The sequence below is a fragment of the Haematobia irritans genome, chromosome 5, assembly GCF_050003625.1.
Source record: "Haematobia irritans isolate KBUSLIRL chromosome 5, ASM5000362v1, whole genome shotgun sequence".
Classification (NCBI taxonomy): Eukaryota; Metazoa; Arthropoda; class Insecta; order Diptera; family Muscidae; genus Haematobia; species Haematobia irritans.
In genome coordinates, this window is record NC_134401.1 from 16,902,171 (window position 1) to 16,919,392 (window position 17,222).

The following is a 17,222-nucleotide window of genomic DNA, read 5'->3' on the forward strand; positions in this document are numbered from 1 at the left end:
TTCCTATAGAAAATTTTCTGAATTTTTTTTCTTTAGAAAATTTTGTAAAAATTTTATTTCTATAGAAAATTTTGTCAAAATTTTATTTCTATGGAAAATTTTGTCAAAATTTTATTTCTATAGAAATATTTGTCAAAATTTTATTTGTATAGAAAATTTTGTCAAAATTTTATTTCTATAGAAAATTTTGTCAAAATTTTATTTCTATAGAAAATTTTGTCAAAATTTTATTTTTATAGAAAATTTTGTAAAAAAAATTAATTTCTATAGAAAATTTTGTCAAAATTTTGTTTCTGTAGAAAATTTTGTCAAAATTTTATTTCTATAGGAAATTTACTTAACATTTTATTTATATAGAATATTTTATGAACATTTTATTTCTATAGAAGATTTTCTCAAAATTTTATTTCTATAGAAAAATTTCTCAAATTTTTATTTCTATAGAAAAAAATTTTTTAATTAGTTTTATCTCTAGAAAATTTTGTCGAAATTTTATTTCTATAGCAAATATACTTAACATTTTATTTCTGTGGAAAATTTTCCGAAAATTTTATTTCTCAAAATTTTATTTCCATAGAAAATTTTCTCAAAATTTTATTTCTATAGAAAATTTTCTCAAAATTTTATTTCTATAGAAAATTTTCTCAAAATTTTATTGTATAGAAAATTTTCTCAAAATTTTATTTCTATAGAAAATTTTCTCAAAATTTTATTTCTATAGAAAATTTTCTCAAAATTTTATTGTATAGAAAATTTTCTCAAAATTTTATTTCTACAGAAAATTTTGCCAAAATTTTATTTCTATAGAAAATTTTCTTATAAGTTTATTTCTATAGAGAATTTTGTCAAAAATTCTATTTCTATATAAAATATGGAAAAAATTTTATTTCTATAGAAAATTTTCTCAAAATTTTATTTCTATAGAAAAATTTTGTCAAAATTTTATTTCTATAGAAAATTTTGTCAAAATGTTATTTCTATAGAAAATTTTGTCAAAATTTTATTTCTATAGAAAATGTTCTCAAAATTTTATTTCTATAGAAACTTTTGTCTAAATTTTTCCCTACTCCTCCACTGTGCAATTTAGATCCAATAATGTTGCAAACATAAAAAACATCGTTGTAATAAATTACTTGTATGTTTCATTGTAAGATGTTTTTCCTTTTTTTATATAAAATTTACGAAATTTTTATGGTGTTTCAAAAAAAAAAAAAAAAAAAAAAAACAATAAAAAATACAAAACTCTTCTGTCTATGCAATGTCTACACGCATGGTGGAAATACAACAAGATTTCCAATTGAGAGGTCTTTGCACCATAGCTCTGTATGATGGCAGTATTTGTCAGTTGGAATTTACAGTCGTAGACAACTGCATAGACTAGTGGCAAATGCCTTTGTAGTACTTGAGCTTGAGTCAACAACATGCATGCAACTTGTCGTAAATGTTGCCACAACCTGGTTGCAGATTGTTGGTACACAAAAAGTAAACTAACTAAAATATCTGCGTTGAACAAAAAAAAGAAACACTTTCTTTGCCAATCGAAACTAGCTAAACGGAAAGTGCAAGTTGTGTTTTATTTTTCTTTTGCCTTTTTAAAAGCTCCCATTTTTACTTTCATAATAAATAGTGAGCCTAAAGTCACACAAGATTTGGGAGGTTTAGCTTTTTAACTTAAGGTCATTCACATTTTAAATGACGGAAAATTGCTTCAAGATTCATGGTTGAAGCACCAACGAAATATGGGAACTAACAGAAGACAGGATGTTGCAGTTCCACGAACATAGGTTCGCGACTGACAACAAGAACGTGTGTTCACAAATGAATAAGCACAACCTATTCGATTATCAGTTTTAATGAGTCACCGTCAAAAACCGTCTCACTTAGTCAAAAAAAAATTAATTAATAAAATTTTAAAATTAATTAAATTTTGACATAAATTTCTATAGATATAAAATTGTGACGAAATTTTCTAAAGAAATAAAATTTTGACATAATTTTCTAATGAAATAAAATTTTGACATAATTTTCTAATGAAATAAAATTTGACAAAATTTTGTATAGGAATAAAATTTTAACAAAATTTTCTATAGTAATAAAATTTTGAAAAAATTTTCTATAGAAATAAAATTTTGACAAAACTTTCTGTAGTAAAAGAATTTTGACAAAATTTTCTATAGAAATAAAATTTTGACAAAATTTACTATAGAAATAAAATTTTGACAAATTTTTCTATAGAAATATTTTTTTCTATAAAAGTAAAATTTTGACAAAATTTTCTATAGAAATAATATTTTGACAAAATTTTCTACAAAAATATGATTTTGACAAAATTTTCTATAGAAATAAAATTTTGATAAAATTTGCTATAGAAATAAAATTCTGAGAAAATTTTCTATAGAAATAAAATTTTGACAAAATTTTCTAAATAAAATTGGAACTAAATTTTCTATAGAAATGAAATTTTGATAACATTTTCTTTAGAAATAAAATTAAATTGTAACAAAATTTTCCATAGAAATAAAATTTTGACAAAATTTTCTATAGAAATATAATTTTGACAAAATTTTCTATAGAAATAAAATTTGGACAAAATTTTCTATAGAAATAAATTTTTGCCACTTTAACCTAACTGTCTATAGAAATAAAATTTTGACAAAATTTTCTATAGTAAAAAAAATTTTGACAAAATTTTTTATAGAAATAAAATTTTGACAAAATTTTCTATAGAAATAAAATTTTGGCAAAATTTTCTATAGAAATAAAATTTGGACAAAATTTTCTATAGAAATAAATTTTTGATAAAATTTGCTATAGAAATAAAATTCTGAGAAAATTTTCTATAGAAATAAAATTTTGGTAAAATTTTCTATAGAAATTAAATTTTGATAACATTTTCTTTAGAAGTAAAATTAAATTGTGACAGCATTTTCTTTAGAAACAAAATTTTGACAAAGTTTTCAATAGAAATAAAATTTTGACAAAATTTTCCTCAGATATAAAATTTTAACAAAATTTTCTATAGAAATAAAATTTTGGCAAATTTTCTATAGAAATAAAATTTTGATAAAATTTGCTATAGAAATAAAATTTTGATAATATTTGCTATAGAAATAAAATTCTGAGAAAATTTTCTATAGAAATAAAATTTTGACAAAATTTTCTATAGAAATAAAATTTTGACAAAATTTTCTATAGAAATAAAATTCTATAGAAATAAAATTAAATTGTGACAAAATTTTCTATAGAAATATTTTTTTCTATAAAAGTAAAATTTTGACAAAATTTTCTATAGAAATAATATTTTGACAAAATTTTCTACAAAAATATGATTTTGACAAAAATTTCAATAGAAATAAAATTTTGACAAAATTTTCTATAGAAATAAAATTTTGACAAAATTTTCTATAGATATAAAATTTTGACAAATTTTAAACTTAGAAATAAAATTTTCCGACTTTTCTCAAATTTGATAAAGTCGATTTAAAAAATTTAAACTAAAAAACAATTTAAAAGTTTTGTTTGAAAAATTGACTTTTACTGAGATGGTGCGAAATGTCCATTTTCGTTTCCTAGATACTACCATTTTTTTTCAATCCCTTCGAAAAAGTTATTACACGTCAATAAAATCATAAAAATCCATTCGTCTTCTCTATGTCAAAAATCAAAAAAAAAAAATAGAAAGTTTTTGCTAATTATCAGCTAATAGGCTAGATTTAGTTTAGCCCTTAGGTGTTAGCAGAACTAATCATGGTTTTAGTCATTATAATCATATTAAATTTTATAAAATATTTTCCCCAAGAGGTGTGCTAATCAAAGAAAATTATACAAGTGGCAACGAACACACTTATAAAACAAAATATAAAATTAATGACAAAATAACACCTGTTAAATGTTTTTTTAATCAAAAGTCTACAGATCATGGAGAATGGGCATTACATCAATTTTGAGACATCTATTATTTGTATATGATCATTTTTTTTACAAATCTCCCCCTTTTTTATAGGAGACCCAACATTTAGCCTATTATTAAAAATTAGAAAATTTTCTATGATAACCTAGATTACAAAAAGGGTATAACGTTATTTGGCCAGGTCAACACAACAATGGTTATAATAACAATCATTAGCGTATTAAAGCAACAGCAGGTGATCATATCAAATATCTTGGCTTTGATCATTTTATAACGTTACATTAGCCTTGTTTTAGCTATAGTGGTTAAAGAGAGTTCATCTTGTTTTAAATTGTTGATATATTTTGAATCAAACATTGTTTAAAATGAAAAAAAAATTGGGTCGACAAACAATCAAACGGACGACAGATACGCCGCACGAAAGTAGCTCTGCGGTATTTTGGCCCATTCCCTGCGAAACGGCGTCTTGAGTTGATCGAAACTTTAGTATATTTTATTGCGAGTCTTAATCTCCAAAATGACCCTGGCGCAAAAGTCCAATGGATTGAAGTCCGACGATTTTCGTGGACATTGTACGATAGAAATGAGGCGAGGAACTTTTGTTTAAACCATTCTTGATTGATGCATCATGAGTGCTACGGGGCTGAGTCCTCCGGAATGTCCATGGCTTGCGGCCGAAATATTTGTTTGTCCAAGGCTTAAATTTTTGACCCCACAGTCGATGAATAAAATTCCAGATGACCTCTTTGGCAGTAAACCCGATTCTATTGTTTGTTCAAAAACTGCTCAATTTGGAATAACTTGAAAATTTCATTAAAAATCTAATAATTTGATTTGTATCCACGTTCCTAGAATTGATTTGTTTACCACTAAGAAAATGTAAATATGTAAATGGCTATTACATAATGGCTATATCAATTAAACTTGTTTTATAAACACTTGCTATTGACAAATGCTTACTATGTTATCCGTTTATCAATGTTGAAGCTAAAACTTAAATCTTTTTGGTACTTTCAGGTGTATCAGGTTTGAATTTGCGATGAGAGATGCGAGATCTAGCATAACTGGTAAAAATATGCGGAAATTATAAAAGATATGGTTTTATTCAGCTTCATGTTTTTTTTGGGTATGTCTATATTTTGGTTTCGTTTTTGTTGTTTTTCTTTGATAAAATCAAAGTATTAACATAATAACCTAAAGTGGTAGCATCATGTTTAGTTTACGTTTGATAACACACAGATAAGTTGCATATCGTGGTTTACCACTGTTTCAATTTAAATAATATAAATGTTACAACACAAGGAAGAGAGTTAATAGAAAACTGGTAACGTAAGCAAAAATGGGTTACTAGGAAGAAGTTAGGGTACACTCAAAAAAAAATGTTACTTGGACTCAAAGATTTTGATCTTCCTTTAATGAGTTTGGTATTGATTCCAAGCCAAAGAAACGGCTTCTTTAAAATAAAGATACTTTAAATCGGGCACTAATAATATTAAGATATAGATCTCATTCATCGAGATTTTATTTTTGTTTTGTGATATAGTAATAATTCCTTTATGAACAAAAATTAAGTCAACATTTTCTAAAGAAATAACATTTTTCTATACATATTTTCTATAAACAAAATTTTGACAAAAAATTTCTTAAATCAAAATTTTGACAAAAATTTCTACAGAATTAAATTTTTGACAAAAATTTCTACAGAATTAAATTTTTGAAAAAAATTTCTACAGAATTAAATTTTTGGGAAAATTTTTTACAGAATTAAATTTTCGGGAAAATTTTTTATAGAAATGAAATTTTGACAAAAATTTCCAAGGAAATATAATTTTGAAAAAATTTCATAAAGAAATAAAATTTTGACAAATTGTGAAAAATATTCTTATAGAAATAAAAACTTAGACAAAATAGAAGTCAAATTTTGACAAACTTTTCCATATTAATAAAATTTTGAGAAAATTTTCTATAGAAATAAAATTTTGACAAAATCTTCTAAAGAAATAAAATTTTGACAAAATTTTCTATAGAAATAAAATTAGGAAAAAAATTTCAATCGAAATAAAGTTTTGACAAATTGTGACAAATATTCTTATAGAAATAAAAACTTAGAGAAAATGGAAGTAAAATTTTGGAAAATTTTTCAGAAATAAAATTTTCATAACATTTTCTAAAGAAATAAAATGTTGACAAAATTTTCTATAGAAATTAAACTTTGACAAAAATTTCTATAGAAATAAAATTTGGACAAAATTCTTTATAGAAATAAAATTTTGACAAAACTTTCTAAAGATATCAAATTTTGACAAAATTTTCTAAAGACATAAAATTTTGACAAAATTTGCTATAGAAATCAAACTTTGACAACATTTTCTAAAGAAATAAAATTTTGGCAAATTGTGACAAATATTCTTATAGAAATAAAAGTTTTGACAAAATAGAAATTCGAATTTTTTTTAGAGAAATAAAATTTTTACAAAATTTTCTATAGAAATAAAATTTTTCAAAAATTTTTTGAAGAAATAAAATGTTGACATTTTCCAAAGAAATAAAATTTGGACAAAATTTTCTAAGGAAATACAATTTGGCAAAATTTTTGTAGAAATAACATTTTGACAAGAAATACATTTTTAAAGAAATAAAATTTTGACAACATTTTCTAAAGAAAAAAAAAATTGTGACAAATATTCTTATAGATTTTTTTTTTCAAAATGTTAATTTTGACAAAATTTTATAGAGAAAAAAAAATTGACAAAATTTTATATGTAGAAATAAAATTTTATATGTAGAAATAAAATTTTGACAAAATTTCCTAAAAAATTTTTCCAAAAATATAAATTTTTGACAAAAATTTCTATAGAAATAAAATTGTGACAAAAGTTTCTATAGAAACAAAATTTTGACAAAATTTTCTATAGAAATAATGTTAAAAAAATAAAATTTGGACAAAATTTCCTTAAAAAATTTTTCCAAAGATATAAATTTCAACCAATTTTTCTAGAGAAATAAAATTTTGACGAATTGTGATAAATATTCTTATGGAAATAAAAGTTTAGACAAAATAGAAGTAAACTTTCGATAATTTTTTTAGAGAAATAAAATTTTTACAACATTTTCTATAGAACAAATTTTTTTTTTTTCAAATATTTTCTGTAGAAATAAAATGTTGACATTTTCCAAAGAAATAAAATTTTGACAAAATTTTCTAAGGAAATACAATTTGGCAAAATTTTCTGTAGAACTACAATTTTGACAAGAAATACATTTTTAAAGAAATAAAATTTTGACAACATTTTCTAAAGAAAAAACAAAAAAATTGACAAATTGTGACAAATATTCTTATACAAATAAAAATTTAGACGAAATAGAAGTAAAATTTCGACACGTTTTTTTAGAAAAATAAAATTTTGCAAAATTTTCTATAGAAATAAAATTTTGACAAAATTTTTTATAAAAAACAAATGTTGCCAACGTTTCCCAAAGGAATAAAATGTTGACAAAACTTTCTAAGGAAATAAAATTTTGAAAAAATTTTCCATAGAAATAAAATTTTGACAAAATTTTCCATAGAAATAAAATTTTGACAAAATTTTATAGAGAAAAAAGTAACAAAATTTTATATGTAGAAATAAAATTTTTAAAAAAATTTTCATAAAATTTTATATGTAGAAATAAAATTTTGACAAAATTTCCTAAAAAAATTGAAAAAAATGTTCCTAAAATATAAAATTTTGACAAAAATTTCTATAGAAATAAAAATGTGACAAAATTTTCTATTGAAATAAAATTGTGACAATAGTTTCTATAGAAATACAATTTTGACAAAATTTTCTATAGAAATAAAGTTAAAAAAATAAAATTTGGAAAAAAATTTTCTAAAGAAATAAAATTTTGACAACTTTTTCTAAAGAAATAAAATTTTGGCAAAATTTCCTTCAAAAAAAATTTTCCAAAGATATAAATTTCGACAAATTTTTCTAGAGAAATAAAATTTTGACGAAGTGTGCCAAATATTCTTATGGAAATAAAAGTTTAGACAAAATAGAAGTAAACTTTCGACAATTTTTTTAGAGAAATAAAATTTTTACAAAATTTTCTATAGAAATAAAATTTTTCATAAATTTTCTGTAGAAATAAAATGTTGACATTTTCCACAGAAATAAAATGTTGACAAAATTTTCTAAGGAAATACAATTTGGCAAAATTTTCTGTAGAACTACAATTTTAAGAAGAATAAGGTTAGGTTAGGTTAGGTTAGGTGGCAGCCCGATGTATCAGGCTCACATACACTATTCAGTCCATTGTGATACCACATTGGTGAACTTCTCTCTTATCACTGAGTGCTGCCCGATTCCATGTTAAGCACATTTTTTTAGAAAAATAAAATGTTGACAACATTTTCTATAGAAATAAAATTTCGACAAAATTTTTTATAGAAATAAAATTTTTTGTAGAAATAAAATTTTGACAAAATTTTTTATAGAAATAAAATGTTGACAACATTTCCCAAAGGAAAAAAATGTTGACAAAACTTTATAAAGAAATAAAATTTTGAAAAAAATTTCCATAGAAATACAATTTTGACAAAATTTTATATGTAGAAATAAAATTTTGACAAAATTTTATGTGTAGAAATAAAATTTTGACAAAATTTTATGTGTAGAAATTTCCTAAAAAATTTAAAAAAAATTCCAAAAAAAATGTTGACAAAAATTTCTATAGAAATAAAATTGTGACAAAATTGTCTATAGAAATAAAATTGTGACAAAAGTTTCTATAGAAATAAAGTTAAAACAATAAAATTTGGACAACATTTTCTAAAGAAATAAAATGTTGACAAAATTTTCTTAAGAAATAAAATTTTGACAAAATTTCCTTAAAAAAAAAAAAAACAAATTTTCAAAGATATAAATTTCAACAAATTTTTCTAGAGAAATAAAATTTTGACAAAATTTTCGTAAGAAATAAAATTTTTGACAAAATTCTCTAAAGAAATAAAACTTTGACAAAATTTTCTATAAATTCAATATTTTTAAAAGTTTTTATTTTCATGTTAGGTCCCACTATCAAAAAAAAATCTAATTTTTATCATGCTTTAATGAAAATCAATCTATTTAAAATAATTTCTCCTGTTTTCAGTTTCTTTGATTTATGATCTACTGAACTAAAAAGCAAACTATTTGTTTTAGTTTATGGGATTAAAAGTTCCGGTAGAATATTGGGTGAAAGATGTTACCGTTATAAAATGGATTTGATAAGCTGATTTAATTATAATGCTTCAATTGAAAGAAATTCTTATGAATTATATCTGGCAGAACAATGTGTCCAGAACAGTGTGATTAATTGCTGTATTTGATGGCACGAGTTTTATAGGTCGAACAATTTGACTTTGGTTGAAATTAATTATTGTTTTTCTTTTTTTAAGTTCTTATATGCCACACACAAAATCTTAAAGATTTTGGTCAGGGTAAAGAACATATGTGGTGATCATCATTGTGATCTACAGCGTTTGTTGTACTGAAACTTCTGTTCAGATGTTGGCTTCTGGCTTATATGGTGAGGGGGGGTTCTACCGTTAAGCAACACAACTTAATTAATAACTTTATTATTATAAATTAATGGGTTTTATTTTCGATGAAGAAAATAAAATACTGACCAGACATGGAAAATATGGCTTTATTGGTATTTTATAAGCAAACAAAAAGAATCACCCAAAAAACACAATGTAAGACTAAAAAGTGGCTAACATCATGTATGTAAAGGAAAAAAATGATCGCTAACATAATTTAATTAAAATTTTCGGAATCCCCACAAAAACTAAAAATTGACTGCAAATAACTACACTTCACATATGATTACCCATCTACATGATGAAGTAAAGCGAATTTTAAAATAACCCCAAATATGTATTTTACCTTTTAAGGTAGTAGTATGTGCGAGATTGAAGTGACCGCCCCTAGCAGACCACACACTTTTGCCCAATTGGCCTGTTAAGTATTGGACCCTCTGCTGAAGAACATATGGTCCAGAACAAAATGAAGAAGGAATGCTAAGAGTGAAATGTTTACAACCTATAATTTAAAACATCAAAGTCCAAGAAATTGGCAAGGAGCATTGGACAAAAAAAAACTTTGGGTTTTTTTTTTATGGAAGAATGGATAGAGCCAAGGAAACAGAGGAATGAATATAACGAAATAAAAAATGATTTGGGTTACTTACTTTTTAGGTTTAGGTTTGGTTATCTGTAAATAGAAGTAAAAAACAAAATTGATAATGAAATTCGATAAAAACAATTTTTAGAAGTGAATTAAATTTAAAAATTGATAAAAAGTTTTTTAACTCCTTATAATATTTTCTAAAGATAACTATAAAGGCCCTGAAATTTAAATTATGTAGATTCTTGGACTCCCTGTAGAAAAAATCATTAATATTGACACTCTGGCATTGTATCAATTATATAGTTTATTTTGATATATTTTTTAATTATATTTACGCAATGAATTAAATTTATAGATATATAGAAAATTTTGTCGCAATTTTTTTCCATAGAAAATTTTGTCTAAATTTTATTTTTATAGAAAATTTTGTCAAAATTTTATTTTTATCGAAAATTTTGTTATTTTTCAAATTTTGTATTATATAGAAAATTTTGTCAACATTTGTAGAACTATGGAAAATTTTGTCTAAATATTACTTTTTTCTATAGAAAAATTTTATCACAATTTTATTTATTTCATTTATTTTGTCAAAATTTTATTTCTAAAGAAAAACTTGTCAAATTTTGCATTTCTATAGAAAATTTTATCAAAATTTTATTTCTATAGACAATTTTGTCAAAATTTTATTTCTATAGAAAATTGTGTCAAAATTTTATTTCTATAGCAAATTTTGTCAAAATTTTATTTCTATAGAAAATTTTATCAAAATTTTATTTCTATAGAAAATTGTGTCAAAATTTTATTTCTATAGAAAATGTTGTCAAAATTTTATTTCTATAGAAAATTTTGTCAAAATTTTATTTCTATAGAAAATGTTGTCCAAATTTTATTTCTATAGAAAATTTTATCAAAATTTTATTTCTACAGAAAATTTTGTCAAAATTTTATTTCTACAGAAAATTTTGTCAAAATTGTATTTCTATGGAGAACTTTGTCAAAATTTTATTTCTATAGAAAATTTTGTCAAAATGTTATTTCTATAGAAAATTTTGTCAAAATTTTATTTCTATAGAAAATTTTGTCAAAATTTTATTTCTATAGAAAATTTTGTCAAAATTTTATTTCTATAGAAAATTTTGTCAAAATTTTATTTCTATAGAAAATTTTGTCAAAATGTTATTTCTATAGAAAATTTTGTCAAAATTTTATTTCTATAGAAAATTTTGTCAAAATTTTATTTCTATAGAAAATTTTGTCAAAATTTTATTTCTATAGAAAATGTTGTCAAAATTTTATTTCTATAGAAAATTTTGTCAAAATTTTATATCTACAGAAAATTTTGTCAAAATTTTACTTCTATAGAAAATTTTGTCAACATTTTATTTCTATAGAACATTTTGTCAAAATTTTATTTCTATAGAAAATTTTGTCAAAATTTTTTTTTTATAGAAAAATGTGTCAAAATTTTATTTCTATAGAAAATTTTGTCAACATTTTATTTCTATAGAAAATTTTGTCAACATTTTATTTCTATAGAAAATTTTGTAAAAATTTTATTTCTATAGAAAATTTTGTCAAAATTTTATTTCTATAGAAAATTTTGTCAAAATTTTATTTCTATAGAAAATTTTGTCAAAATGTTATTTCTATAGAAAATTTTGTCAAAATTTTATTTCTATAGAAAATTTTGTCAAAATTTTATTTCTATAGAAAATTTTGTCAAAATTTTATTTCTATAGAAAATGTTGTCAAAATTTTATTTCTATAGAAAATTTTGTCAAAATTTTATATCTACAGAAAATTTTGTCAAAATTTTACTTCTATAGAAAATTTTGTCAACATTTTATTTCTATAGAACATTTTGTCAAAATTTTATTTCTATAGAAAATTTTGTCAAAATTTTATTTCTATAGAAAATTGTGTCAAAATTTTATTTCTATAGAAAATGTTGTCAAAATTTTATTTCTATAGAAAATTATGTCAAAATTTTATTTCTATAGAAAATGTTGTCCAAATTTTATTTCTATAGAAAATTTTATCAAAATTTTATTTCTACAGAAAATTTTGTCAAAATTTTATTTCTACAGAAAATTTTGTCAAAATTGTATTTCTATGGAGAACTTTGTCAAAATTTTATTTCTATAGAAAATTTTGTCAAAATGTTATTTCTATAGAAAATTTTGTCAAAATTTTATTTCTATAGAAAATTTTGTCAAAATTTTATTTCTATAGAAAATTTTGTCAAAATTTTATTTCTATGGAAAATTTTGTCAAAATTTTATTTCTATAGAAAATTTTGTCAAAATGTTATTTCTATAGAAAATTTTGTCAAAATTTTATTTCTATAGAAAATTTTGTCAAAATTTTATTTCTATAGAAAATTTTGTCAAAATTTTATTTCTATAGAAAATGTTGTCAAAATTTTATTTCTATAGAAAATTTTTTTCAAAATTTTATTTCTATAGAAAATTTTTTTCAAAATTTTATTTCTATAAAAATTTTTGTCAATATTTTATTTCTATAGAAAATTTTGTCAACATTTTTTTTCTATAGAAAAATGTGTCAAAATTTTATTTCTATAGAAAATTTTGTCAACATTTTATTTCTATAGAAAATTTTGTTAAATTTTACATTTCTATAGAAATTTTTATCAAAATTTTATTTCTATAGAAAATTCTGTCAAAATTTTATTTCCATAGAAAATTTTGTCAACATTTTATATTTCTATAGAAAATTTTGTCAAAATTTTATTTCTATACAAAATTTTGTCAAAATTTTATTTCTATTGAAAATTTTGTGAAAATTTTATTTCTACAGAAAATTTTGTTAAAATTTTATTTCCATAGAGAATTTTTGTCAAAATTTTATTTCTATAGAGAATTTTGTCAAAATTTTATTTCTATAGAAAATGTTGTCAAAATTTTATTTCTATAAAAAATTTTGTCAAAATTTTATTTCTATAGAAAATTTTGTCAAAATTTTTTTTCTATAGAAAATTTTGTCAAAATTTTTTTTCTAATTATACAATTACAATTTTTTTTCTATAGAAAATTTTATCAAAATTTTATTTCTATAGAAAATTTTGTCAAAATTTTATTTCTATAGAAAATTTTATCAAAATTTTATTTCTATAGAGAAGTTTGCCAATATTTTATTTCCATAGAGAATTTGGTCAAAATTTTATTTCTATAGAAAATTTTGTCAAAATATTATTTCTATACAAAATTTTGTACAAATTTTATTTCTATAGAAAATTTTGTCAAAATTTTATTTCTATAGAAAATTTTGTCAAAATTTTATTTCTATAGAAAATTTTACCAAAATTTTATTTCTATGGAGAAGTTTGTCAATATTTTATTTCCATAGAGAATTTGGTCAAAATTTTATTTCTATAGAAAATTTTGTCAAAATTCTATTTCTATAGAAAATTTTGTCAAAATTTTATTTCCATAGAAAATTTTGTCAACATTTTATTTCTATAGAAAATTTTGTCAAAATTTTATTTCTATAGAAAATTTTGTCCAAATTTTATTTCCATAGAAAATTTTGTCAACATTTTATTTCTATAGAAAATTTTGTCAAAATTTTATTTCTATAGAAAATTTTGTCAAAATTTTATATCTACAGAAAATTTTGTCAAAATTTTACTTCTATAGAAAATTTTGTCAACATTTTATTTCTATAGAACATTTTGTCAAAATTTTATTTCTATAGAAAATTTTGTCAAATTTTTTTTTCTATAGAAAAATGTGTCAAAATTTTATTTCTATAGAAAATTTTGTCAACATTTTATTTCTATAGAAAATTTTGTCAACATTTTATTTCTATAGAAAATTTTGTAAAAATTTTATTTCTATAGAAAATTTTGTCAAAATTTTATATCTACAGAAAATTTTGTCAAAATTTTACTTCTATAGAAAATTTTGTTAAAATTTTATTTCTATAGAAAATTTTGTCAAAATTTTATTTCTATGGAAAATTTTGTCAACATTTTATTTCTATAGAAAATTTTGTCAAAATTTTATTTCTATAGAAAATTTAGTAAAATTTTTTTTCTAAAGAAAAATTTGTCAACATTTGTAGAACTATAGAAAATTATGTCTACATTTTATTTGTATAGAAAATTTTGTCAATTATTTTTTTCTAAAAAAAAAATTGTCAAATTTTGCATTTCTATAGAATATTTTATCAAAATTTTGTTTCTATAGAAGATTCAGTCAACATTTTATTTCTATAGAAAATTCTGTCAACATTTTATTACTAATTTAAAGGAAGTGTTACTATTTTAAACCATTTCGCTCAATGTTTAATTTTTGTTTATTCTGGAAGAAACAATTTTAACAAGTGAAAACTTTGTTGGTCTAAAATTTTGTTTCCCAGAGAAGAAATAAATTCTTGGCTTATTTAGAGAATCCAATCAATATTTATTTTCTATGCCATTTTTTGGTGAAATAAATTTCCCAACTACAAAGTGATAACCGACAGCAAGTTCATTTAGCCCATTGGCAGGCAAATAAAAATATTCAACACACGTCTAACATCCACTTGATTTTCAGGGTAGGGTCTTGTTTAATATTTCAATATTTTTTTGTTTTGTATTTTCTATTACTTGCTTGCTTAATTAATATTTAATTTATACACATTATTACCATTGTAAAAACAACACGAAAGGAAAAATTTAAAACCTGACAAATAACTTCACTTTAGCTTCAGAGAAAATATTAACAACGAGTGCTGTTTTTAGTATTATTTTTCCCCATTACCCCCTTTTGCTCTGGCTTCTGGTTTTTGTTTATGCAAAAGAAATTGTTAAGTGCTAAAGAAATATGGACATGGCTTAAAGCTTATGCATGAGATTTAGAGGCCATAACGGCATAAGTTTTAAATATTATGTTGTTTTTTCGTTTGTACTACACCACTTAACTTGAGAATCTTGAAGTGAAATGTAAGAATAAAAAACTGAGAAAAAAACAGTCATTAGCATTGGCCTGGGAAAAAAATTTTAGTTGAATTTCTTGAGACTTGCAGTAATGTAACATAAATCTCTGTAATGAACGCCAATGACATAGGAACGCCTTAAGGTTAATAAGCATATTTCTTGGCTATATTTTAACTATAATAATATGTAAGGGAAATGGAGAAATTGCAGTCGAAAATTTAAAAGAAAATCTAAGAGAAATTAAAAAATATTAAAAATGACACGTAGACAATTGTTACAGCAACTATGTGATTAATAAAAACTCAAAAGAATCTATTTTGTATTGAATTAATTATAAAAAATAAATAAAATAAAAATAAACTCATATTAAAAAATCTTCTTAGAAATAAAATTTTCTACAGAAATACAATTTTGAAAAAATTTTCTATAGAAATAAAATGTTTACAAAATTTTGACAAAATTTTCTATAGAAATAATATTTTGATATAGTTTTCCATAGAAATAAAATTTTGACAAATTTTTCTATAGAAATAAAATGTTGACAAAATTTTCTATAGAAATAAAATTTTGACAAAATTTTCGATAGAAATAAAATTTGACCAAATTTTTTATGGAAATAAAATTTTGACAAAATTTTCTATAGAAATAAAATTTTGACAAAATTTTCTATAGAAATAAAATTTTGACCAAATTCTCTATGGAAATAAAATATTGACAAACTTCTCCATAGAAATAAAATTTTGGTAAAATTTTCTATAGAAATAAAATTTTGACAAAATTTTCTATAGAAATAAAATTTTGACAAAATTTTCTATAGAAATAAAATTTGTACAAAATTTTGTATAGAAATAATATTTTGACAAAATTTTCTATAGAAATAAAATTTTGACCAAATTCTCTATGGAAATAAAATATTGGCAAACTTCTCTATAGAAATAAAATTTTGATAAAATTTTCTATAGAAATAAAATTTTGACAAAATTTTCTATAGAAATAAAATTTTGATAAAATTTTCTATAGAAAAAAAATTGTAATTGTATAATTAGAAAAAAAATTTTGACAAAATTTTCTATAGAAAAAAAATTTTGACAAAATTTTCTATAGAAATAAAATTTTGACAAAATTTTTTATAGAAATAAAATTTTGACAACATTTTCTATAGAAATAAAATTTTGACAAAATTCTCTATAGAAATAAAATTTTGACAAAAATTCTCTATGGAAATAAAATTTTAACAAAATTTTCTGTAGAAATAAAATTTTCACAAAATTTTCAATAGAAATAAAATTTTGACAAAATTTTGTATAGACATAAAATTTTGACAAAATTTTTATAGAAATAAAATTTTAACAAAGTTTTCTATAGCAATAAAATTTTGACAAAAATTCTCTCTGGAAATAAAATTTTAACAAATTTTCAGTAGAAATAAAATTTTCACAAAATTTTCTATAGAAATAAAATTTTCACAAAATTTTCTATAGAAATAAAAATTTGACAAAATTTTGTATAGAAATAAAAATTTGACAAAATTTTCTATAGAAATAAAATTTTGACAAAATTCTCTATAGAAATAAAATTTTGACAAAATTTTCTATAGAAATAAAATTTTGACAAAATTTTCTATAGAAATAAAATATTGACAAAATTTTCTAAAGAAATAAAATTTTGACAAAATTCTCTATAAGATTTTTGTAAAATAAGATTTCTTTGTTTGGTAGTTTTTAGGTAAAAAATTCTACAAATTTCGGTAATTTTTTTTTGGGCACGAATGGCAACCGTGGCCCCAAGATAAAATCTTGTGACCGTTTCTAGTCCAAATGCTCCATTTGCACCCTATTGTTAGAGGACAATTCCTAGATGTTTTCTCCATTAGAAGTCAGCATAAAGGACCCAAAATTGCGTTATCTATCCAAGCCAGATATATACTAACGGCTGTGGAAAGGTTCACGCGCCCGAATTGAAACATGTACAGTTAGGCGTGTAGAGATTTGTATCTGCCGTTTTCTTTTCGATGACTGTATTGATCTACTTATTTGTTCCTAAAGCTCGAATAACAATAAATAGTAAATTAAAAAATCATGCATTTGAATGTTAATCGCTTGTTTCAGTATCAGGTTAACATGAAAAATTATTACACTCTCATTAAATGTACATTTTCAGTGTAAACTAGTGTTATTAATTGTAGTAAAATATTTTTTTTAAATAAAAATTACATATT

The 17,222-nt window shown here is 21.3% G+C and overlaps 1 protein-coding gene across 9 annotated transcripts in view; it reads right to left on the reverse strand.

The window, feature by feature from the left end:
• Positions 1-17,222, reverse strand: part of a (arc) — a 320,776-nt gene that overhangs the window by 133,085 nt on the left and 170,469 nt on the right. For all 9 annotated transcript variants that reach the window (XM_075309568.1, XM_075309571.1, XM_075309575.1 and 6 more), the window contains exon 3: positions 10,127-10,149. The gene's annotated coding sequence lies outside the window, so the exon portion shown is untranslated. The remainder of the gene's footprint in view (positions 1-10,126; positions 10,150-17,222) is intronic.